This window comes from Scyliorhinus torazame, chromosome 21, assembly GCF_047496885.1.
Source record: "Scyliorhinus torazame isolate Kashiwa2021f chromosome 21, sScyTor2.1, whole genome shotgun sequence".
Classification (NCBI taxonomy): domain Eukaryota; kingdom Metazoa; phylum Chordata; class Chondrichthyes; order Carcharhiniformes; family Scyliorhinidae; genus Scyliorhinus; species Scyliorhinus torazame.
Window position 1 is genome coordinate 84,577,878 of NC_092727.1, and position 26,199 is coordinate 84,604,076.

The following is a 26,199-nucleotide window of genomic DNA, read 5'->3' on the forward strand; positions in this document are numbered from 1 at the left end:
AACGTGGCACAGTAATTAGCACTGCTGTCTCACCGCGCCAGTTACACGTGTTCGATTCCGACCTCGGGTGACTGTGTGGAGCTTGCACCTTTTCCCGTGTCTGTGTGGGTTTCCTCAGGGTCCTTCGGTTTCCTCCCACAGTCCACAAGATGTACAGGTTACGTGGATTAGCCATGATGAATTGCCCCTTTGTATCCAAATAGGTTAGGTGGGGTTACAGGGTAGTGCGGGGGAGTAGGCCTAGATAGGGTGCTCTTTCAGAGAGGGTTGGTGCAGACTCAATGAGTCGATGGCCTCCCTCTGCACTGTAGCGATTCTGTGTATATAAATGATCTAATCATCTACATTGTGTCTCTCATGGCTGAAGTGCCTGATGTGGGGTCGGCATGGATGACACAGAACTGGCAGCTCATATTAGAACTGTTGCAGTTTGGGAGAATGTCTAGTCTTCCTCTGGGCATGGAGGATACTCTGATTTTGGCACAGACGGTAATGCAGAAGTTTGCAAGGCTCTTTTGTAGGATGTCCTTGCATTACTGGCCACCTTGATATCTGTTGTCCTGAGAAGGTCTTTTTGAGGTTTCTGTGATCATCCATGGCCAGCCCACCTAAGTTAAATTTTGAATTGAGTTTCAAGAAAAACATCAGCAGTGACAATATAGGCTGCTAGGTCCATGGCGATTCCACATTGGACTTTTCAGTCATGAGAGGACACACAGAAGATCAAAGCGTTGGAAATACTCAAATAACAAGTGGCTTCCATGCTATTGAGCCCAGCTTGATAGAGGACTGTGTGGTTTGTGATTTGTCCTGCCATTAAATTCTTATCACGTGTCTTTGGTGGAAGCTTATCGCAGGCCCAGGATTCTACACTATACAACAGGGTGGTAAGGACAATACCTGATAGAGTGTGGATTCTGTTTTTTTCAATTTAATGCCATGCTATTTCCAAATACGATCATGGCATCGACTGTAGGCATAGCTTGTTTTCTGGATACATGCATGGATATCTTCGTCAATGGTGGCATCCCCAGAGAGCGCAAGTCTGAGAATTTTTCTACAGCCTACAGACTGGTGTCATCATTGGCTTTGTCTGAAACTTCATAGCCTCTGCTTGGTTCTTGGAGGAACTCCAAATTTGTTTGCCATGGTGTCTTCCTTGTTGTGGGCAGCAAGGGCTATCTGCATATGGAAATACTGATTGCTGAATCAACGACTTTGGCTGAGCAATACAGTCTGGAGGAACATATCAACGAGTATGAGAATATTCAATTTAATGCGCTAAGTGATGGGGAAGGGATAGGGTCACCCTCGCAAGCACCTTGGGATTCTGGGGTGCTCACATCTGATGGGAGTGGGTCAATACCATCCCACATGACAGCTAGCCATCTCTCTTGATGGGGAATTCTGAGCCCCTGATCACGTAAACAGGGGCTTCATTACAGAAACAGACCAGAACATAATCTGCTGGATAAGAAGCAGTGTCAGAAACGGGTCCCGCCATTGTGCTGCATGGTACAGAAGAGTACATGTAAATGCCATGGGTAGAGGATGATGTGGAGATGCCGGCATTGGACTTGGTTGGGCACTGTAAGAAGTCTTACAACACCAGGTTAAATTCCAACAGTTTTGTTTGGAATCACCAGCTTTCGGAGCGTAGCTCCTTCATCAATAATGGGCAGAGGGAACAAGCATAGGAGCAGATGCATCCAAGGTTTGAAGATGTTGAAGTTCATGGAGGATGGAGGAATGGATGTTGGAAAGGAGATTATTGGGGTAATTGAAATTTGAGATAGTGATACTGTGCGTGAATGTTTCTGCAGTGATGGGATTGGAGTTGAGGTGGAGGTGGGAAATGCTGCAGCAGTGCAAGTAAACAATCTTTGTTGTGGGGTTATTTACAGAACCTCAATCTTATCTCAAGCTTGAATGAAGATTTCCAGTAGACTGATACAGTGGCCGAGGAGGAAGAAACAGGGGAATGCAGGGCCTGAAGACATTGGCTTCGACCTTCCTGATATTGAAAATGTTGGAAGGGGGAGGAACCATAGACCGATCTAGAGGGCAATGAAAGTCCTTCAGTTAAACGAAGGACAAACTAAACCTCTGTATAATAAAGGAAATTAGTGCGGGCGAGAAAAATGTGATGTGTATACATACAACTGTTTATAAATATGAGAAATGGCAATAAAAAGACGTTAAAAAAAAAAAAGATGCGAGAATATTTATTTGAGGCCAACTAATTTAATTGCTAACTTTAATCGCTAGGTTTTATGAGGTGTTAACTGGCTTCTGTATTTCAATACAGTAAGAAGCCTTACAACACCAGATTAAAGTCCAACAGGGTTGTTTCAAATCACTAGCTTTCGGAGCACTGTTCCTTCCTCAGGTGAATGAACAGGTAGGTTTCAGAAATATATATACAGACAAAGTCAAAGATGCAAGACAATACTTTGAGCGCAAGCATTTACAGGTAATTAAGTCTTTACAGATCCAGAGAGAGGGGTATTCCCAGGTTAAAGAGGGGTGAATTGTCTCAAGCCAGGATAGTTGGTAGGATTTCGCAAGCCCAGGCCAGATGGTGGGGGGTGAATGTAATGCAATATGAATCCAAGGTCCAGTTGAGGCTGTACTCATGTGTGCGGAACTTGGCTATAAGTTTCTGCTCGGCGATTCTGCGTTGTCACGCGTCCTGAAGGCTGCCTTGGAGAATACAAGATCAGAGGCTGAATGTCCTTGACTGCTGAATTGTTCCCCGACTGGAAGGGAACATTCCTGCCTGGCGATTGTCGCGCGATGTCCGTTCATCTGTTGTCGCAGAGTCTGCATGGTCTCGCCAATGTACCACGCTTCGGGACATCCTTTCCTGCAGCGTATGAGGTAGACAATGTTGGCCAAGTCGCACGAGTATGTACCGCGTACCTGGTGGGTGGTGTTCTCACGTGTAATGGTGGTACCCATGTCGATAAAACTGGTGTTGTAAGACTTCTTACCGTGTGCACCCCAGTCCAACACCGGCATCTCCACTTCTGTATTTCAAGATGAAGGTTGAGTTCATGAATTATTCTGACCATCCTATTATATCCCAGAATATCATAATTCAGTGTTAAAAATGTTAAAAGATAGGAGCTACATCATGTAACATGCTGGAATGTGGCGACTAGGGGCTTTTCACAGTCACTTCATTTGAAGCCTACCTGTGACAATAAGCGATTTTCATTTCATTTCATGAATGATTTTGTTGCTATGGCGTTGGTACGGTGGCATAGTGGTTAGCAGTTGCTGCCTCACAATTTAGCACAGCCAATCCACTTAACCTGCACATCTTTGGACTGTGGGAGGAAACCGGAGCACCCGGAGGAAACCCACGCAGACATGGGGAGTAGGAGCAACCCCCACACTGACAGTCACCCCAAGGCTGGAACTGAACCCTGGTCCCTGGCGTTGTGAGGCAGAGTGCGAACCATTGTGCTACTGTGCCGCCCCATAAACCAGTTTGGCCTTTCACTCTGCGCTGCCTGGAACTATTACAGTTATTATTATAGAATTATTACCTTACAGGGAATGACTACATCTCAAAGGTAAACCATTGGCGGCAAAGCGCTTTACTTCTGGGACACCCTGAGAGATGAAAGATGCCCTGTAAATGCAAGTTATTTCTTCACAAAATAGCTTTTTAAGGTTCTGACCACAGATCAACGGGTCTTTGCAGGATCAATAACTATGCTGTCGCCTCCCAGCAGAGGGAGCGATCAGTTAGGACATTCTCTATTAATGATTTATATTTAACTGAGAGCGCCGCGGATGATATAATAACGCAATGATATTGTAACAAATTATATTGTCGGGGAGGGGGCGGGTCAGGTAAATCGTCTCAGAAGTCAGGGACATCTTGAAGTGTCGGCCAGTTGCTACTGGTCACGCTCGGGTTTTTGAGGGCTGATGCGGTGAGGTATATTTTTAGCCCCAATAAAAGGCTCGGTTTCAGTTTTGTATTTAATCGGCTCGAAGCTGGCGCCGCGGATTAGACGTGTCACCGGTTCTCACCCTTTGATTTGGGGCAAAAGAGAGGAAAATAAAGACATCACCGACTTGTCCGGGTCTCTCACCTGCCCGAGATCCCAGGTGCGTGCTCAGGATGGAGGCTGTGGCGGGACCGCTCATTTTATTATTGGTTTTGGGGGAAAGGGTTTGGCGCTATCCTTAGTGAGTTTGAAAAAAAGATATGTATAAAATGGCTGCTTCGGTTGAAAAAAAAGAGGAAGTTTGTTAAACGGCGCCGAGGACATTTTGTATCGTTTCAACTGTACAGGATTCTTCACTTGTTTTAATGCAGTCTTTAGTTTGGTTCCATAGTGAGTTTTGGCACCAACATTTGCTATTTTCACCAGTCAACTCAGCAACATTAATACACTTCATGTTTTGCCAGATACTTGAAGGCCGCCTCAGTTCCTCAATTCAACGTGCAAATAGCTTCCTGCGAACCGTTACATCTGTTTAATTCGATTACTCCATTTAGTTGTAGTGGACACTTCATTTGGCAAACAGAATTTGCATGTTTTGAATAGGTGCAATTGTTTTCTGGAGGTGTGTGTAGATGCCTCAATTTGGATGTCACTTGGAATATGCTCAACAGCTGTTGGCACCCACACCCCAGAATCTAGTGCAAGGCCTTGGAGTGGGGTTGGGTGGTAGAGGTTGTGGGATTGGGGGCGGCAATTAATAGTGGATTTTTTTTGGGGGGGGGGGGGGAACTGTTCTGCATATGTAGTTGCATTTTCACCTGTCATTTTATAGTATTCAGAATAAAATCATAATCAAAATGTATGCAACAAAGTTAATTTAGTTCAATAAAATTCCATTTGGGTAAAATAATATGAAGTGTATGAACGATATATAGCGTTATACATAGCAATATAAAATATCAACTGTCTGAACTGACTGTGCTGTGCAGTATTACTTGTATTATATGTACAGGACTACCATAATTGTTCATGTAGGGTGAATTTATGCCACCACTTTTGCTTTGATGCAAAGTAATTTTGAATTCACATTGTTGCAAAAGTGGTGCAAATGGTAACTTTGAAAATTCTGGGACATTTTAGCATGAGACCCCCGACAGTGACCATATTCACCAGTTTAAATTTGCTGGCAGTGGACATCCAGCCATTGGAGGTAGTGGAATTAAAATAAAAGATTTAGAAACAGAAAATGCAGCATGTTAGGCAGCATCTGCAGGGAGAAACAGAAGTTCACGTTTCAGGTCGATGATAACCATTCATCGGATGAAGGGTCAACATTGACTTGAAACATTAGCTTTTTTTTCCTTCAAGGGTGCTACCTGATCTGCTGATTATTTCCCCCAGCTTCTGGTTTTATTTCAGATTTTCAGCGTCTGCAGTATTTTGCTTTTGGAATTGGAAAATAGTCTTTCTCGTTACAGTTTGGGTAGGGTTCAATTATTAAGTTGAAGAGAAGAAAAAAAATCCCTGCCCGCAAAGATGCTAGATGGACATTCAAGTCTCTCCCACCTTCACATTGGATCATTTATGCCAGTTCACACCTTACACCCTGAATCCATGAGAATTTGAGACTGTCAAATTGACGGTCTCAACTATTAACCGAGCCCCCAAACAACTGTTTATGTTTTCTGAAAGAATGTGTAAAGCTTTGCAGATATATTACACTGTATTTACCTATGTTTTACCTTGTGGGTCAATGACATGAAGTTACTTAAGGCTCTTTGACTGATATTTGAATGTTGCCTTATTTGGATGGTCAAAAACTACATTTCATTATGTTCATCATTTTTCAAGTCACAAACCAAGTTATTCCCAATTGGAGCATAATATAATGGCACTGTTCATGATTCCAATTCACAGGACCCAGAAACTTCTCTAAGAATGCAGACCCCAGGCCAGTCTGATTAAACTATAGCCTCTCCAGCCCGTTCTACCATTTAATTAGAGCATTGGTAATCTGTATCTCAAATCCATTTACTTTGATAGCCTTACCGAATAAAAATCTGTCGATTTCTTACTTCAAAATTACAATTCACCCAGCATCCAATCACATGAGAGTGAGAATTTCACAATACCACTGCCCTGGGTGTGAGAAAGGGTTTCTTAATTTCAATCCGAATGGCAAAGCTCTAGTTTCAAGATTGTACCCTGCTGGTCTGCATTTCTCCACCAGAAGCAATAACTTCTGGTGTATCTACACTATCAAATTATTTTATAGATTTAAGCGACTCACTTAGATCACCCGTCAACCTTTCAAATGCAAGGGGTTCCAAACCAATTTCATGAGGAGCTCAGCTCTGTACCCCTTCCAAAATCAATACTGTGTGTACTTGCTGAAGTATGGTGTGCAGAACTGAATCTAGTGCTCCAGATGAGGCCTGACCAAGGCTCTGTATAATTGAAGCATAGCCTCCTCTCCTTTTCAATTCTAGTCTTTTTGAAGTAAAGGCCAACTCACTATTATTAGTTTTTTTGAATACTGTTTGCATTAGCACACCAGCCTATACTGTGGGTAGCACGGCAGCTTAGTGGTTAGCACTATGGCTTCACAGTGCCAGGGTCCCAGGTTCGATTCTCGGCTTGGGTAACTGTGCGGAGTCTGCACGTTCTCCCTGTGACTGTGTGGGATTACTCCAGGCGCTCCGGTTTCCTCCCACAAGTCCTGAAAGACGTGCTGATAGGTAATTTGGACATTCTGAATTCGACCAGGCGCCAGAATGTGGCGACACAGGGCTTTTCACAGTAACTTCATTGCAGTGTAAATGTAAGCCTACTTGTGACAATAATGATTATTACTATATAATGATGTTATATTTGCTTCTCCATAATTTCTAGTTTAGAAAATATTCAGATTTTCCTCAAAAGGTCTAAAGCCTATGTATGAGTGATGTTTTGGAGATTCCACTAGCGAAAATTGTATCCGTTTTCAGGCAGCCGCACTTTTCAATGTGTAGCTGACTCTGTGAACTGGGTCCAGGGACTTCGGGAATTGGGGATCAGCCATTTTGGCTAGTCAGAGATCACTTTTTTCGGGTCTAAATTCAGGTCTAAGTTACATTTAAGTGACTGAGCCATTCTCGTTCCAGTGTTTGAATCAGCTTAAAGCAAACAGCTCAGTTTACATATGTATTTACCATGTGGTGTGGAATTCAGAATTATTTAGACGGTGACTATGCATATTCTGTATATCACTTGCCATTATTTTGTCTGGTAATACTTCACAATATAATTATACAGTTGTAAATACTTTTACATAGTGAACAAGTCCAACATTGAATATTGCTGAAAAAAAGGGACATGGTGTTGAAGTTTTTCATCTTGAACTTATCAGGACAATTTGCAAGAATATAATAATAATAATAATTGCTTATTGTCACAAGTAGGCTTCAATGAAGTTACTGTGAAAAGCCATATGAATAGTAAAAAGAACAACAATTTATATTACACGAGGAGAGCGTGCTGATTGGTTGGCAAGTGGACTCTGATTGGCAGAGAAATTGCTATAGGGGATGTAGTTAACTGCCAAGCTTTTGTTTAAATTCAAACCAGGCAGTTTGACTCTGATTGGTCAAGGCAATATTATTATTAAAATTTTAATTTGACCTGCACTTTTAAGATAATTTTATCTGAGTATGTTTAAGTTTTGCTTTATTTTATGGCTAGATAATTATTAAGGAATCAGCTGATATTGCTCCTTTCTGACTAGACTGTAGGTCAGCTGGAGTGGCATGCAAATATCACTTTACACCATAACCGACACAGCCAGGGAGGGATTCATAGAATTTACTGTGCAGAAAGAGGCCGTTCAGCCCATCGAGTCTGCACCGGCCCTTGGAAAGAGCACCTTCCTTGAGTCCAGGCCTGCACCTTATCCCCGTAACCCCACCTAACCTTTTTTGGACACTAAGGGCAATTTAGCATGGCCAATCCACCTAACCTGCACATCTTTGGACCAGGAGCAAACCGGAGCACCCGGAGGAAACCCACGCAGTCACGGGGAGAACATGCCGACTCCCCACAGTCAGTGATCCAAGTCGGGAATCGAATCTGGGACACTGGAGTTGTGGAGCAACTGTGCTAACCACTGTGCTACCGTGCTGCCCACGGTAGAAATTGATCAGTCTCTGGGGTGAGGGAGGAGCACAGAGAGATTGCTGACCTAGAAGGGTTGCCAACTCTGGACATATATCTGGAGATTTTCATCTCAGGACTGCTTGTTTGCAGCTGCACTACCCAGTCAAATATCCTATTCTCCCCATCTGCAATACTTCGAATAATTAGTAAACAAAAAAGCATTCAAAGAGAATGAGAAAAATAATGACCTTTTTTAAATCCCCATGAAGTTTCTCCTCTGTGTTGCTCACAACAATATCCTGGGGAGATTAATCTTTCATTCCTGGAGACTCCAGGATAATCCTGGAAGTTTGGCATCGCCTAAACCCCGGTCTTCACAAGTCCTCAGCTTTCAAAATAGCTATGATAGGGGTCTCAAGACTATTTGTTGCAGTTAACTTTAAAAAATGATTTAATTCTGATTGACTGACTGTTAATGAGGTAATCGTTGATTGATGACTGTACCACCAGTGTAGGTCAAGCACCCTTTATTTGCATTAAAATATCACAGCTGTGTGTTTACATACAGTACAGTTGTAAGAATTCTTAAGCTGCATTGACACTACAGCAGCAATGCCCAAAGCAAAGCTAAGCACTTGCAGTGTGAACATGGATTACGAATAGTTGGGATAGTCTCCCTGAATCCAGATTTACAGTGTAACTTGAGAGTATGCACATTTCATGCAGTGTGCACATAGTTTTACAGAATGTCCAACCCTTGTCTGTAGTTAATAGACATCTACACTCATTTCAAAAGCAGCTGTTGCCTAAATGTTGCTGTAAAAGTTGAAATTTGAATCACGCAAGCGAGTTTTTTAAAAAAAAAAGCAGTACAACTGCAATGGCAAGTTCAGGTTTCCAGAAGAGAGATTTGATGAATTCAGCCTTCCTTTACCAAACTCAGATTAAAAAAACAGCAAAGTGATCGATTGTAAGCAGTGTGATTAATTTCCATGATTGAAAAAGCAGGAGAAAAATATCCGATAATTCCATTGAAGGATGTTTATTTTCAATAATACATATTTTGCCCATGATATGTTGCAGCTTTGGCAAAGCAGAAGACAATAGCCTTGGCCAGATGTATAGAGCTGAGAGATATGACGAGCAGCAATAATTCATGCCTGACAATAGAAGAGCAGTTCCCCTGCCCTTGGAATAGTAATGGCTTAAGAGTGCCTTGTCTGATGTTTCTCCAACATCTGCTCGATGTCAGTTGCTCTGAAAGTAACGGGAAAAATTAATGACCAGTGTTTTGTTGTGCAATATTTTTGGGCCCTGTGTGCAGCTGGCCATGTGCGTGGGTGTCCTGTACATTCCTGAAGGACGGAAGGAGTAATATTACACGACGTAACCCTGCTAAGATGAGTAATTTTTGAAATACGATCGAAAAGAGAATAGTGAATAGGAAGAGTGTAATTCCAATAATCACATTGTGGGGTTCACATGAGACCACAAGAACGAAGCTTGAGCATGTTTATTATCTTAATCCCAAGTTTCTGCTGAACTCCTAAGCGTGTTAGAATGTTATCATCGGCAACTAGGCTGAAGAGACGACACAAGAAAACCTTTTCGGTCAAAAAATGTAAATCCGTCCATCCCGTATGCCACATTCTCACTCTTAAGAAGTTTGAGTTTTGAAACCTCACCAGCTACATTTCTTCTGGTACATTTTGAAGCATAAACTTATCATTGAAAGTTTTTCTCTCTTTCTCTCTCTCTCTCTCTCTCTCTCTCTCTCTCTCAGCAGTGGAATTACTGTCTCTCAATATGTTGTCCTGGTTGGAGCACAACCAACGTCAAAGGCTACTGGCAGTCAAAGAGACAGAAAATGCTGGCTCCATTAAAACCTGTGGGCGGAATATTACCGTGGCAGGGGCCAATGTCCTAAAATGTGGGGAGCCATTCAAAAGTCCATTGGCTTTGGTGGGACTGTAAAATTACCAGTGTAAAATTCCACCCCAAGAGTGTAGATAAACCAAAGGATAAGCAGATACTTGGCTCCTTCCCCATTTCACAACTGTAATAGAATCATAGAAGCCCGACAGTGCAGAAAAAGGCCATTCGGCTCTTCGTGTCTGTACCGATCCTCTAAAAGAGCACCCTACCTAGGCCCACCCCCCACCCTATCCCTGTAACCCCATAACGCCGCCTAACCTGCACACCAGTTGGACACTAAGGGGAAATTTATCATGGCCAATCCACCTAACCTGCACTTTGGACTGTGGGATGTAACTGGAGCACCCGGAGGAAACCCACACAGACATGGGAAGAAAGTGCAAACTCCACACAGACAGTCACCCAAGGTTGGAATTGAACCCGGGTCCCTGGATCTGTGAGGCAGCAGTGCTAATCACTGTGCCGTCCCTGAAACTGCTTACTGTAAGTTTACAGTAGGCAAACATCCTGCACCTCCAACATTCTGACAAGATTAAGGCGTTAAAGTGGCAGTTATATTGGGCTGATTTCTCATTTTGTATATGCTTGCGAATTATATGTAGGACAACAAAAAAGAAACAGCCAATCTATAAATGACTGATATCATTATATTACTGTCTACTCTATCTGGAGCTTGTGGCAATTGCTGGTATCTCAGAGCATGTTTAACTGTAATGCCAATTTGGTTATTTCATAGAATCACACATTAGCTGCCCCAGTTTAACTGTTTCAAGGACTGACTCGATCAATTCTACTGGACTAGATTGGATTTCCTCCGTTTATTCTTACAAAGAGCAATGGAAAAACTATTACATTGTCATTACATCATGAATGTGCTCAAACAGAACACAAGGTGAACTGCATGCTAAGTTAGGTCAGGCACTGGTCTTTCAACCCATTACCATGTGTTCCATCAAGGCCAGACTGATAGGATATCCAATTGGGGAAGGTTTAACCCTCCTATAGGCATGACACTACAACACAAGATAAGCCCTAATTCAGCAATAATTGACAATATCACACTTGGTTTGTGTGGAAAAATATCAGGTTGATGGAACAGGAGGGTATGTTCGAAGGTGTGGCTGAAACAAATTGGTGTAGAGAGTTTCAATCTCCACCTACTTGTTCCCTTTCTGTACTGACCATGCGGCACAGTAGCACAGTGGTTAGCACAGTTGCTTCACAGCTCCACGGTTCCAGGTTCGATTCCCGGCTTGGGACACTTCGGAGTCTGCACGTTCAGCCCTTGTTTGCGTGGGTTTCCTCCAGATGCTCCGGTTTCCTCCCACTGTCCAAATATGTGCAGATTAGGTGGATTGGCCACGCTAAATTGCCCTTGGTGTCCATAATAGTTAGGGGGGTTTAGTGAGTTGCGGGGATAGGGTGGAAGTGTGGACTTTCCAAGGGCCAGTGCAGACTCAATGGGCCGAATGGCCTTCTTCTGCACTGTAAATTCTATGTTTGATGCACACTGAATGCCTCAATATGTTCCACTTCACTAACATCCCTCATCTTGATATGTACAGGAAATAGCATGCTGACGATCAACATAGTGACTAGAGCAGTCCTGAAATACACTTTTCAATCCTTCTGTCATGTTATTCTATAATCATAATTAATTTTATGCATTTAACAATGCCTCTGAGATAAGGGAAAGTTTGTAGGGATGGGGGGAATTAGTGTAGTGTTTCGGGTGGGACTGAGCAAAGTAATAGTGGAGGAGAAAGTGATAAGTCTGATAATATGGAGAAATGATAGCGAAAGGCCAACATGCGTGGGAACTCAAAAGAGAAAATACACAGCAAATCTGTTAGCATCTCAAAGAGAAAGATAAGACTTAACTTTTCTAATCAGTTTCAAATTTCAAGATCAGTTCTATTTTCCATATTTGTTTTAGGTTTATGGTATGTGCAGGGTTTTGAAAAAAAATTATTTTACCTTTACAACGGTTTGCATTGGTGGCAGAAGGCGGAGGAGATCAGAGAAACAGGGAAAGAATAAAAGGATGGGATTAGCACTAATAAGACCCACCAGAATCAGTGGGTTAGAATCTTTTTAGATCCTGGATGAAGAAACCTGTTGGATTTTCCTTACCAGGGAGTTAACAATTCTTGATAATTGGATGAGGCAGCATGGCTTCCTCACGACCTGGACAATATACGTGATGATTTCTTTTGAATTTGAATTGTTACCAATACTCAGCCTTGCTACTTTTTCTAGCAACTTTATATGACTCCACTTTGGATCTAATACGACTCCACTTTGGATCTAATACTATCTTTTAATTTATTTTGTTAGCCATGGTTGGACCACTTTTCATATTATGTTTTTGCACCAGGAATGAATGTTGCAATACATACATTCGTCTCTTAAATATTCACCATTGCCTTTCCACCAGCAAGCGTATTAATGAAGTTCCCCAATCTATCTTAGTCAACTCACACCTCATACCTTCCTTTGTTTAGATTTAGAACCCTAGTTTCAGCTCGGACTTCTTCATTTTCCATCCTAATAAGAATTGTATCATGTTGTGATCACTGTTCCCTAAAGGATCCCACACAAAAAGATTATTAATTAACACCGTCTCATTGCATAATACCAAATCTAGGGTTGCATGTTCCCTAGTTGGTTCTTCAACATACTGGGGTTACATGCATCTCTAATTTCCATCTCCCTACACCTTACCACCACTGTTAGGAGAACTATAGAAAACTCCCACTAATATTTTCCACCCTTGTTGCTTCTTAGCTCCACCCAGAATTCTACATCTAGATTTACTGAGCCAATATCCTCTTTCTCTATGTTGCACTGACTTCATCCTTAACTAACAATGCCACCCCCTTCTTTTCCGTTTTGCCTGTCTTTCCTGAACATCGAGTACCCTTGGTCACCCTACAGCGATTTCTATGTAAATGCAATCTTATCACACCCGTGTATACCAATTTACGCTGTTAGTTCATCTATCTTGGTGAGCTATTCGGGCCGGTGGAATCCTCTGGTGCCAACGACAGCGCACCCTCACCTCGGGATTCCTGATGACGATCGGTGCATTCAACGGGAAATCCCATTGACCATGGTGGGACTAGAAGATCCTACTGGCGGCCTGCCTCCGCCGCTGAAAAACACTCAGCGGGTTGCTTAGTAAACCCCACCCCTTATTGCAAATGATCCGTGCATTCAGATACAATGCTGTTTGACCTTTTTTGTACATTTGTATGCATTTTGTTTGGTACTCTGGTCCTATTTGCTGCTAGCCCTTCTTTCCACTGCCTTCCACTTTTGCTTTCTACTTTTTTGGCTTTCATTTCTTTAATTTCTCTCTGCATTTCCCTCTCTTGTGTCCCCACCGCTCATGGACAAACACAAAACACCGACCTTTGTTTAAAAAAAATAAAACTGTCCATTTAAACGTAATCATTAAGTGCCAGGATAACATTGTGTTTTTTTTTTAACTCTTCCGGTAATCTGCATGTCTCCGTGTCAGAATATCTCAATTATGTTCCTGTAAATTTATACCTGCACTGATACTCATCCTGTGCTGTTTTCTAACCCTGTGGTGTTGGACGCCCACTGACTGTGTGTTATGAGTTGCTTCCTCAGCTGTGCAGTCAACTCACACTAATGTAATCATGGCCATCTTACACAAAAGGGCAAAACAATTGCTTCAACACAACAACACTGCCAAGGTGCCCAGGTGGCACTGCCGAGGTGCCAAGCTGGCATTGTTTTGTGTGCTGGCAATCAGACTGGCGTTGCTCTGCGCGGGTGTTGAGGGGTGGGGCAGCACGGTAGCATTGTGGATAGCACAATTGCTTCACAGCTCCAGGGTCCCAGGTTCGATTCCAGCTTGGGTCACTGTCTGTGCGGAGTCTGCACATCCTCCCCGTGTGTGCGTGGGTTTCCTCCGGGTGCTCCGGTTTCCTCCCACAGTCCAAAGATGTGCAGGTTAGGTGGATTGGCCATGATAAATTGCCCTTAGTGTTCAAAATTGCCCTTGGTGTTGGGTGGGGTTACTGGGTTATGGGGATAGGGTGGGAGTGTGGGCTTGGGTAGGGTGCTCTTTCCAAGAGCCGGTGTAGACTCGATGGGCCGAATGGCCTCCTTCTGCACTGTAAATTCTATGATTCTATGAATCCTCCCATAGTGCTTTGGGCCGTGTGCGGTGTTGGGGATCACGTCAGGGTCCTTGCTATACTATCCGGCAAGCGGAGCTCCTCAGTGTAGAAAATGGGGCTATATGTTGTCTTGACCGCCCCATATTTAACATGAGTGGCGCTTTATAGCGTTGTCTTTCTCGCCGTTGCAAGCGTCGGGAAACACTCAGTTAAATGTGCTCGCTGTGTGTGGTGGTATGTATTAGGGGTAATACGGTACACCAGGAATGCCGAGGAGCTATTGGAGGACAGATGCTGGATCCCGATTGGATCCTCCACCTACTAGGCTCCACCCAGATAGGAGGGGTATAAGAACCTGGGTTTAATCCCCGCAGCTGCATTCTGTGACTGAGCTGCTGGGGAACGTGTCTGAACAAGTCTGCTCAATAAAGCCTCGATTGAAGTTCTTTACGTCTCGCCTCGTGTGTGATCGATGGTGCTACACTGTGGGACTTTGTTCCCTTTTAGTTGAATCGTGCCCTACATCTCGAGTACTAAAGGAGGTGGCCATGGAAATAATGGATGTTTGTCATCTTTCAAATTTCTGTAGATTCTGGAACTGTCCCAGCAGCTTGGAGGGTGGCAAATATTACCCTGCTATTTGAAAAAGGAGGGAGAGGGGCAGCACTGTGTGGATTAGCACTGTTGCCTCACAACGCCGAGGTCCCAGGTTCGATCCTGGCTCTGGGTTACTGTCTGTGTGGAGTTTGCCCATTCTCCCCGTGTCTGCATGGGTTTCGCCCCCACAACCCAAAGATGTGCAGGGTAGGTGGACTGGCCACGCTAAATTGCCCCTTAATTGGAAAAAATGAATTGGATATTCTAAATTTATAAAAGAAAAAGGTGGGAGGGCCAAAACGGGGAATTACTGACAGGTTTGTGTAACATCAGTGGTAGGAAAAATTCTGGAGTCTATTATAAAGGATGCGATAACCGGACAGTTAGAAAATATCAACGGGATTCGACAAACTCATGGATTTATGAAAGAGAAATCATATTTGACAAACCTACTGGAGTTTTTTGCTGACGTAACTCGTAGAATAGATAAGGATGAACCAGTGGATGAGGTGTATTTGGATTTTCAGAAAGCTTTTGATAAAGCCCAGCACAAGAGGTTAGTGTGTAAAAGTAAAGCACATGGGATTGGGGGTAATATACTGGCACGGATTGAAAATTAGTTAGTAGACACGAGGAAGTTAGTCAGAATAAAAGGGTCTTTTTCAAAGTGTCAGGTGGTGACTGGTGGGGTCCCGCAGGATCAGTGCCTGGGCCCCAGCTATTCACAATTTACATCAATAATTTGGATGAGAGAACCAAAAGTAATATTTCCAAGTTTGCTGACGGCAGAAAACGTATGGGAATGTGATGGATGAGGATTAGGTTTCAAGGTGATGTAGACAAGTTGAGTGAGTGGACAAATACATGGCGGATTCAGTGTAATGTGGATAAATCTGAAGTTATCCACCTCTGACGGAGAAACAGAATGGCAGAACATTATTTAAGTGGTGATAGATTGGGAAATGTTGACACACAAAGGGACCTGGGTGCCCTAGTATACAAGTCGCTGAAAGCAAGCAAAGTGGTTCAGCAAGCAGTTAGGAAGGCTAATGGTATGTTGGCCTTCATTGCAAGAGGACATGAGTATAGAAGCAAGGATGTCTTACTGCAGTTGTGTTGGCCTTGATGAGAACATACCTGGAGTATTATGTGCAGTTTTGGTCTCCTATCTAAGAAAGAATGTACTTGCCAGAGAAAGAGTGCAGCGAAGGTTCACCAAACTGATTCCTGATTTGGCAAGAATGTCGTACGGGGAGAGATTGGGTCGACTGGGCCTGTATTCACTGGAATTTAGAAGAATGAGAGGGGATCTAATTGAAATTACAAATTTCTGACAGGACTGGGGTTCTCGAACAAGGGGTCACAGTCTCAGGATACTGGGTGAACCATTTAGGCTGAGACGAGGAGAAATATCTTCAGTCAGAGGGGGGTGAACCTGTGGAATTCTCTACCACAGAAAGCTGTGGAGGCCAAGTCACTGAATATATGTAAGAAGGAAAAAGACAGATTTCTAGACTCTAAAAGTGTCAAGGAGTATGGGGAGGGCTTAGGAGTATGGCATTGAGATACAGGATCAGCCATAATGATATAAAATGGTGGAGCAGGCTCGAAGGGCCAAATGGCCTACTCCTGCTCCTAATTTCTATGTATCTACTGTGAAGCTGGAGGAGATTACAGAGAATATGGAGGGATGAAATCATGGAAGTATTTGAAAACCTGAAGTATGAAAATTTTAAAGTCATGAAGTTCCTTGTCTGGAAGCCGATGTAGGTGAACGAACACTGTGGGTGATAGGGAAATGGGACTTGCTGCGAGTTCAGGCACAGGAAGCAGAGTTTTGGATGACCATAAATTGACAGAGGGTGGAAAGTCGGAGACCAGTCAGGAGTGCATTAGAATTGTCAAGTCTATAGGTAACAAAAGTGGCCACTCAAAAGGATAGAGATGTGAAGAAGGCCTACGGTGTGCTAGCGTTCATTAGCAGAGGGATTGAATTTAAGAGCCGTGGGGTGATGATGCAGCTGTACAAAACCTTGGTAAGGCCACATTTGGAGTACTGTGTGCAGTTCTGGTCGCCTCATTTTAGGAAGGATGTGGAAGCTTTGGAAAAGGTGCAAAGGAGATTTACCAGGATGTTGCCTGGAATGGAGAATAGGTCTTACGAGGAAAGGTTGAGGGTGCTAGGCCTTTTCTCATTAGAACGGAGAAGGATGAGGGGTGACTTGATAGAGGTTTATAAGATGATCAGGGGAATAGATAGAGTAGACAGTCAGAGACTTTTTCCCGGGTGGAACAAACCATTACAAGGGGACATAAATTTAAGGTGAATGGTGGAAGATATAGGGGTGATGTCAGAGGTAGGTTCTTTACCCAGAGAGTAGTGGGGGCATGGAATGCACTGCCTGTGGAAGTAGTTGAGTCGGAAACATTAGGGACCTTCAAGCGGCTATTGGATAGGTACATGGATTACGGTAGAATGATGGGGTGGAGATTAATTTGTTCTTAATCTAGGACAAATGTTCGGCACAACATCGTGGGCCGAAGGGCCTGTTCTGTGCTGTATTTTTCTATGTTCTAAAAGGTTTCATCAGCAGCTGAACTGAGACACAGGCCTCTTTGTTTTTAATAAAAGAGGGAAAATTTGTATATTTTACACAGTCCAGCATCTCACCCTTAGATGTGTGTGGGTGGAAGGGGTGGTGAGGCAGAAGAGGTAATCCAGGGCTTTGTGTACATTGCACTTGTGGCTCCATCAATATTGTTTTTACAATACAAATGGTTTTACCATGGCTGGTCATTTTTTTTCACACACATTTGATTTAACCTCTTGAAAAGGTCCCAGGTTTGCAATAATGTTCTGAAAAATTTATTTTCTTTTCCATGCCGTATCCCATTCAGAGACTGTTGGAATTGAACCATTTTCTGTGGTTAAACATATCCCTCCATATTTCTGCAACCCTAATCCTCCCCTAATGAGTTGCATCATACTTTTTGGAAGTAACTCCTTGGGCGGAATTCTCCGGAAACGGCGCGATGTCCGCCGACTGGCGCCCAAAACGGCGCCAATCAGAGGGGCATCGCGCCGCCCCAAAGGTGCGGAATGCTCCGCATCTTTGGGGGCCGAGCCCCAACATTGAGGGGCTAGGCTGACGCCAGAGGAATTTCCGCCCCGACAGCTGGCGGAAACGGCCTTTGTTGCCCCGCCAGCTGGCGGAAACGGCCTTTGTTGCCCCGCCAGCTGGCGCGGAAATGACATCTCCGGGCGGCGCATACGCGGGAGCGTCAGCGGCCGCTGACAGTTTCCCACGCATGCGCAGTGGAGGGAGTCTCTTCCACCTCCGCCATGGTGGAGACCGTGGCGGAGGCGGAAGGGAAAGAGTGCCCCCGACGGCACAGGCCCACCCGCGGATCGGTGGGCCCCGATCGCGGGCCAGGCCACCGTGGGGGCACCCCCCCGGGGTCAGATCGCCCCGCGCCCCCCCCCCCCAGGACCCCGGAGCCCGCCCACGCCGCCTTGTCCCGCCGGTAAGGTAGGTGATTTAATTTACGCCGGCGGGACAGGCAATTTATCGACGGGACTTCGGCCCATCCCGGCGGGGGGTCGGAGAATGTCGCCCCTTATTTTTGTACATGTACAGGGTTGTAGATACAAAAAGCTTTGGCCCTATATTTTTTCCTTTTGACTGTATTTGACTAATATGACTAATAATGGGAAACAAAATGAAAGAAAGACTCTTTTCATGACCTTAGCATACCCCGCTGTATCTTACTGAAGTACTTTTGCAGTATCGTCACTATAGTGCTGAGAACATGGAATCAAATTGGGCAAAACAAAATCCTACAAACAACAATATGATATAAAAAACACACAAAATCTGTTTTAGTGATATTGCCACTTTGGATCTCTCTGACATCCATTCAAGAAGGAAGATGGAAGTGTGTCTTCTCACCTGAAAGATGACATTATCAAAACAAAATAAAAGCCCAGCCTCATCGGGGAAAAAAAATCATGAAAATAGAAACGCTGTTTCAAAGGAAATCAGAAAATGAGCCTTCCTGACTAGCTCAGTAGAAGAATGCACTCTTGAGCGAGGGATTTAGCTTTGCAACTAACTAAAAAGTAATGTATGGCTGTCCTGTTGAGTTTGATGTGTTATCTTGGTGGGGCCAGGAGAAGCAGGACAAGACCCAAAAGGAAAGTCAAAGCCTTACCTATTGTAGACTTCCAGCCAAACTCTTCACTGTTGTTACGTCAGAATTGTGATACTCCCTCCCTAACAGTACAATGGGTGTACCAAGGCTGGTTTAGCTCAGTGGGCTAGACAGCTGGTTTGTGATGCAGAACAAGGCCAGCAGCGCGGGTTCAGTTCCCGTACCAACTTACCCGACCAGGCGCCGGAATGTGGCGAGTGGGTGTTTTCACAGTAACTTCATACTTGTGACAATAAAATATTATTATTATTACCTGCACCACATAGACTGCAGCAGATCACCACCATCTCGTGGGCAACTGGGGATTCGCAATAAATGCTGGCCTAGCTAGGAACAGCCAAATCCCATGAATGGATTAAAAAGATATGGACTGAAAGCACTTAAATTAAGGCCTGACATTTAAAATTAGTGTGGCCTCCTGCTGCCTCCAGCAGCCGATCTATTGACTCACCCGAGCCGTTTGTTGTAAAGTCACCCCTCATTAACTTCTGCCCCAAAGTGAATTTCCCCCCCAAAAGACATCAAAGACGCTGTCAGTGTAGATAGTGCAATCTAATAGTGAAGGTGTACAGCTGCAGGCAGTGACGTGCACAGAATGTTGAGGCCCAGATAAGAAGCATATGACATAAATAGCAAAGTTAATCCAGTATCGATGTCTTCGGTGACACACCTTGCAGATAACCCCATTTATTTTGCTTGCCAGCAACTGCCACTGAAAAGGATATTGAATGTAATTCAGGAGGGTCGATTCCCCAGTAACCCTGAAAAAATACCAGAATGACTGGCAGCCATTGCACTCTACACCCACAACACGGCATCACTGCTGATTATTTGGGTAACCAGGCTTCTGTTCTAATTTAGGGCCCCTGTGAAAGTGGTGGAAGCGGCAATATTTTTGCAGGTCAAGCACTGACCAAAACTGTGCTGGAGATCATAGAGTATCATAGAATTTACTGTGCAGAAGGAGGCCATTCAGCCCATCGAGTCTGCACTGGCCCTTAGGGAAATTAGGACCATTTCTGCAACACAAGCTGCTCTAAACACACTGGGGACCACAAAACGCTCAGTCACCTCGGGACACAGCTCAGTGCTTTCTAACCCCATTACAGTCCTTTTTATTTCTTAGCTTATTTTTTAAAAATCGGGTTCATTTCAATTGCTGTTAGGTAACATAACCACCAGGAAGGTAAATAGCTCAAGGGGACAGTGATAAAACAATGGTTTGCTTGTTTTATACCGTAGCAGTATTTTTTTTGCTTCTTTAAAATTGAGTGCCATGTGAATACTTAGAGATGTTGGTTCTGTTTTTGGCTCTTCCCATGGAGCCGATGGGGTCGCCACAATGCTGGTTCATATCAGCCATCATTTTTGGATTTGGCAGGTGGTTTTACAGCCAGATGCTCTTTCTGCCACGAACCCTCCCCAATTATTCCGCTGCCTCGACCTGTTTATGGCAACTGGGGCCAGGCTCAGGAGCAGGGTCATGAAGAGGCCCTCCTCCCTCCCTGCCCCTCTCCGCACCGGGTACCTGGCTGGCTCCGTCGCGGTGATAGGCATGTCGTACTCCTCTTCAATTTTCATGGAGCCGTGCCATGTTGTTAAAGTGTTGCGATTCACGGTACCACAGAGGAATTCTGAACCCTGGTCTGCATGAGGGGGTCTTTACAAAGTGAGTTTAAAAGGTCTTCCTCATACTCCATATGCCCAGCTATGGCTCTTCATCCATCCCCGTGGCCCCTCATACCTCCTATGCCAAGTGATGGCACTCCATCGACCTCCATGGCACCTCATACCCCTATGCTAAGCTACGCCCTTCCAACACCTTCATGCCCCCCCCCCCCCATGCAAAGGTGTGTGGCCCAAATAATCCCTATGCCCCTCTGCTCCTATGTCAAGCTGCGGCACTTCCATATCTATTGACCCACTATATACTGTATAGAACCAATGAACCCAATGGTGATAGTACTTTGTGTTTAAAAATAGCTTTAAAAAGTCATTCATTCAATACTTTCCACCATATTAAACAAGTAATTTCACTAAAAGGCATTAAAAACATCAATTAGTACACCCTTTTAAAGTATCAATAACAGAAACCACAAGCCCCCTGAAACCACTTAACCTTGTATAAATAAACATTGTGAATTTTACAGCAAAGTTCAGAGAGCCAGAGTTTTCAATGAAGCAACATTTTCCTTTGGGTGCAACTGTGTTAACAAGAGCAATGGACATCTGGGTTCGCAGCCAAGCATTCTTAATGAGACTTGGCTGAGAGCTCATACAAGGGCTTGCTGATGGGCATGGAAGTGCCATAATTTTGCATAGGCACATGAGGGGTCATGGGGATTGGGTGGTGTGCCATAGCTTGGCATAGTGGGCATGAAGAGCAATGGCAATGGGTGGGGGACATAGCTTGGAATAGAGTGCATGTGGGGCCATCGGCGTTTGTGGGGGCATAGCTTAGCAGATGGCGAGCCATAGGGGGTCAGTGGAGGGCATGAGGTTGTACGGGGAGTGTTTGGGGGCTGTGGTGATATGGGGTGAGGGCTGGAAGGCCTTTCTTATATTTTAACTGGGATGATATCCGCCAGTGGGCCATTAAAGCAGCTCGCCTCTGCACCCAGCAGTCCCGGTGGCTGCATCCTACCTCTTCCATGGGTTGGCTGTCCCAACTCCAGCCCGCATCCATACCTCCGGCAATGATCATCCCGCCTTTGAGGGAATTTTCTCCTTAAGCGGGCTGACCATGTTGGGAATTTTTCCAACTCCCCAAACCCACCTCGGTGATGAAAATTCAAGCCATGGGGAGTAGTCTACTTGTTTGTGTGTCATTAATTTGTGGGTTCAAGTCCCTTTGTAGGCACTAAAAAAGATCACCTTCGTGTCCTACCCAATTGCAATTTAGGGCAGCACGGTAGCATTGTGGATAGCACAATTGCTTCACAGCTCCAGGGTCCCAGGTTCGATTCCGGCTTGGGTCGCTGTCTGTGCGGAGTCTGCACATTCTCCCCGTGTGTGCGTGGGTTTCCTCCGGGTGCTCCGGTTTCCTCCCACAGTCCAAAGATGTGCAGGTTAGGTGGATTGGCCATGATAAATTGCCCTTAGTGTCCAAAATTGCCCTTAGTGTTGGGTGGGGTTACTGGGTGGACGTGTTGACCTTGGATAGGGTTCTCTTTCCAAGAGCCGGTGCAGACTCGATGGGCCAAATGGCCTCCTTCTGCACTGTAAATTCTATGATTTCAACTATGCATAAAAAAAACACATTATCTGGCCATTATCACATTGCTGTTTGGGGGAAGCTTGTTGTGTCTAATTTTGACTTTATTTTTCAAACATTAATACAGAAGTTAGACATCAAATTAATTGGCCAGAGAGCATTTGGAATGTCCCGAGATCATGATGGGAACTATAGAAATGCAATTCTTTCTGCTGTGAGAAATATTTATATCTTTCTTTTTCATTTCCAGGATGTATTTGGAACCCTCCCAGATTAGTTGGAGCAAACCCAACTCCCATGTTGTGTTATATACATAATTACATTCCAAGTTAACGTTGCTGGGAGTGATAGTCACCAGTGTATTTCATTTTCAGGTCTGCTCATTAACCTGTTCAACAACAGGGCAAATAAGAATGCTGCCTCTCCTTGCAGTGATGACGTTGGCACCGATAGTTACAAGGAAGAACTGGCATTCAGTTAAATGCCTCTCGTGACCCAGGACTGTCCCAAAAAGCATCTTACGAGTTGCAAACCGGGAGGCCTTGTGGCGCAGTGGGTAGCAGCCCTGGTCTGAGCCAGAAGCGCCGGGTTTGAGACCCATCCCACAGCTTGATGGCCAAGGAAGGTGCGTTTATAACAGGGTCAAACAGGTTGAGTGAGTCAACTGCAAATCCTTCCAAACACGCCAATGGCTAGTGATAAGAGCAGGGGCTACTCCTGGGCTGAAATTCCCCTGCCGTTGGGATTATCTATTCCCGCTGCCAGCGCATCCCCACCGTGTGTTCCCGACGGCGTGTGATGGCTTCTATGAGAAATCCCATTTACAAATGGCGGGAAGATAGAATCCCACCACCAGCGGGCAGCCTGCCGCCAAGAAACATGTGGCTGGGGGACCAGAGAATCCAGCCCCTAATCAGTCACGCTTGAGTGGGATGGCTTCTGTCAGCTGTAAGCCCCCAGCGATAGACTAGCGACCGGTTCCAGGAATAATCAGCTATGGAAACAGCCGAAAATCTGCCTTAGTGCATCACTAGGTACGGGAAGAGAATTGGAATTAGAAACTACAAACTAATTAACCATTGGTCCAGGATTTTCTGAGAGGATTTCAGGAAGTCCAGCATCCAATAAAGAAGGGAAATCTACATTAATTTTCCGTATAATGTATTCTTTATCAAATGTATTACAGCAGATCTTCCCACCTCTCAGCCTGACCTTTTGATTTCTGTGTGTTTGACTTTGCATTGTTTTTAAAAAGTGCATTAAAATGCTGGTTCTCCTACCAATCAAACTGTATTGTGATATAGTAAAAAGACGCACTTACTACAGAGAGGCGGAAACACATCACGTTAGGATATGCCCAACATTCCCAACAGGACTGTTAAAGACACTCAATTTACAAGAATGCTTAAGACTGTAAGAACAGATGTAATGTATGCCAGGAAAATAGGAGGAAATTTGAGTGTACTTGCTCAGGGTGATAGCATTAATTTCAGGAGTGTACATTGAGATTCTAACTATTTGGGTGGGGCAAGCAAATGCAATGCTGGTTTGCAAATTGAACTAGAAGCTCATCTTTCACAGTAGTGGTTATGAATTGAAATATAACCTTTTTTGAAAGCATTTATTGGTGATGTGATTCACCTTTCCAAAATAAAAACAAAAAATGCTGGATTTAGTAACTTGAGGAAGCCAGAGGTAAGAGAAGTGTTTATTTAACTATATACAGGACAACTAACCACACCAGATCCCTGCTTTGGGCTGGCTTTTATGTTCATTTGTAACAAGCTCCAGCTGGGTGGCCTTCGCCCTCTATCTGGAAGTTCGTACTTTACGAGTCCTACGGGAGGGATCCCTGTGGTCCTTGTGGGAGTGATAATACTGAAAATACTCAGCAGATCAGACAGCAGCTGTGGAATGAGAAATTATGTTAATGGGTGGAATGTAATGCACCCCCAGGCCCGTTCTCCAAAGCAATTTTGAGGGTAGGGGGTATTTAATCAGGCTAGCTGGTGTGGGGTCGGGACCTTGCTGCCTTCCTACCGCTGTCATCTTAACACCTTAAACGCTCCAGGCAGATGATTCATAGAGATACACATAGAACATACAGTGCAGAAGGAGGCCATTCGGCCCATCGAGTCTGCACCGACCTACATTAAGCCCTCACTTCCACCCTATCCCAGTAACCCAATAACCCCTCCTAACCTTTTTTGGACACTAAGGGCAATATAGCATGGCCAATCCACCTAACCTGCACTTCTTTGGACTGTGAGAGGAAACCGGAGTACCCGGAGGAAACCCAAGCACACACGGGGAGAACGTGCAGACTCCTTGCAGACGTGACCCAGCGGGGAATCGAACCTGGGACCTGGCGCTGTGAAGCCACAGTGCTATCCACTTGTGCTATCGTGCTGCCCATTCATGGACAGCCCTCCCATTCCACCGCCAATTGAGAACCTTAAGAGGCCAATTGTCCCACCGCTGGTGGTATTCACACAGGGAGTTTGCCATGCATGAATCTTGAAAAGAAAACCCTTGTTGGTTTTGCTTACGGGCTCCCAGGGGGAGGGAGATTCCACCTTATAAGGCATTCAACGCCTGATCGAGAGATGCAGCATCGGAAAGGGCGAGTTGGGTGAGAGTCATTCCTCTACTTTTTCTTCTGACCTCACTGTCCTCCCCTAACGAGTGACCCCCTCCTTGTGATCCCATGCCACCTTCAGTCACCTTTGGCCTGGGTTTCATAGCGATCCTACGCCTCTGGGGTGCATTGCTACCAAGTTATCACTCCTGGGAACTAGAAGATGGTCGAAATATTATAGATTATAAACAAGTATAGAATAGGAAAAAGGTGGGGGTGGGGAGTGTGGTCAGCGAGGAAGAAAGAAAGACAGGTCCATGATTTGTTGAGGGTAGGAGTGACTAAATGACAAAAGGGAAGGTGGTGGTCATGGGACTGGTAGAGAAACAAAGGATGGGTCCAGACACAGTGAAATGGTCACAGCTTACTGTAATTGCTGCTCTTGTAGTTGGCACATGCCAATCTCCTGCATTGTCCAAAAGTAGGCCCTGAAAGTGATGAATGTGCTGACTAAGAGCAGCTGTCAGAGCAACCAGTTGGCGACTTCCTTTGCTGTGTAGGTGGACAGAGTGAGGGAGGGGAAGAGAGTGAAAGAGAGAGGCAGGATGTTTGAACTGATGCAAAATGCTGGTAAACAGACAATACGCGTCAATTCCCTCGCGGGTACCGCATGGTTTTCACTGTGTTAAACCTCTTGCCCGGGTCTTCCTCCATCTGCCTTCAGGTCAAGCTTCCCATTCTATCAGTGTGCTGCATGGGGAAATGGAACCCCATTGCCAGTAGACGGGTAGGTATCATGGTAGCTTGTAGCTTGCCCAGGCCATTCATCCAACCTCATTTGCAATTCTATTAGTAAATCCTTGGGCAGAGGGGCCACTTGTAGCCTACCTCCCCTTTATCGGTGGCCCTCAGCATGCTGCGCTGCATTTTTCGTTTGACCTCTTTCCTCTGTATTTGTGACATTGTTGCAATGGAGTTCAGAAATACATTAATAAGGGAAACATTTGCACGTGAAGAGCGCCCTTCTCAACCTCCGGAAACCCCAAACAGTTCACAGCCAATGAATTACTTTTGAAGCGTAGCCACTATATGTTGCAAGTAAAGGAAACTCGTACAAAGCAGCCTGTGTCTCAGTGTTCCAAGGTAGCTGGTCAGTAAAGGCGGGGAAATTTAGATGCCAAAATTATCTGATATAAAGACATTGCATAATTGAACTAGCAGGATGGATTTCAGGAATAGGAGCTAAAAATAGATCTGGTAATTAAGTTATTGCAAAAGACATGATTAAATAAAATAACCTCCCTCCTCACAGGGCAGTTGGTAGGCTCGGTACAGTGTATCTACAATGTGTGCCACCTTCCCAAACTGAGTTGCACCCAGTGTGGTGGGAGGCCTCCAATAACATGGCTCCCC

At 44.7% G+C, this 26,199-nt stretch overlaps 1 protein-coding gene across 1 annotated transcript in view; it reads left to right on the forward strand.

The window, feature by feature from the left end:
- Positions 1-3,915: 3,915 nt before the first annotated feature.
- The window catches only part of map3k14a (mitogen-activated protein kinase kinase kinase 14a), a 72,486-nt gene continuing 50,202 nt past the window's right edge, over positions 3,916-26,199 (forward strand). The window contains exon 1 of the mRNA XM_072487002.1: positions 3,916-4,125. The gene's annotated coding sequence lies outside the window, so the exon portion shown is untranslated. The remainder of the gene's footprint in view (positions 4,126-26,199) is intronic.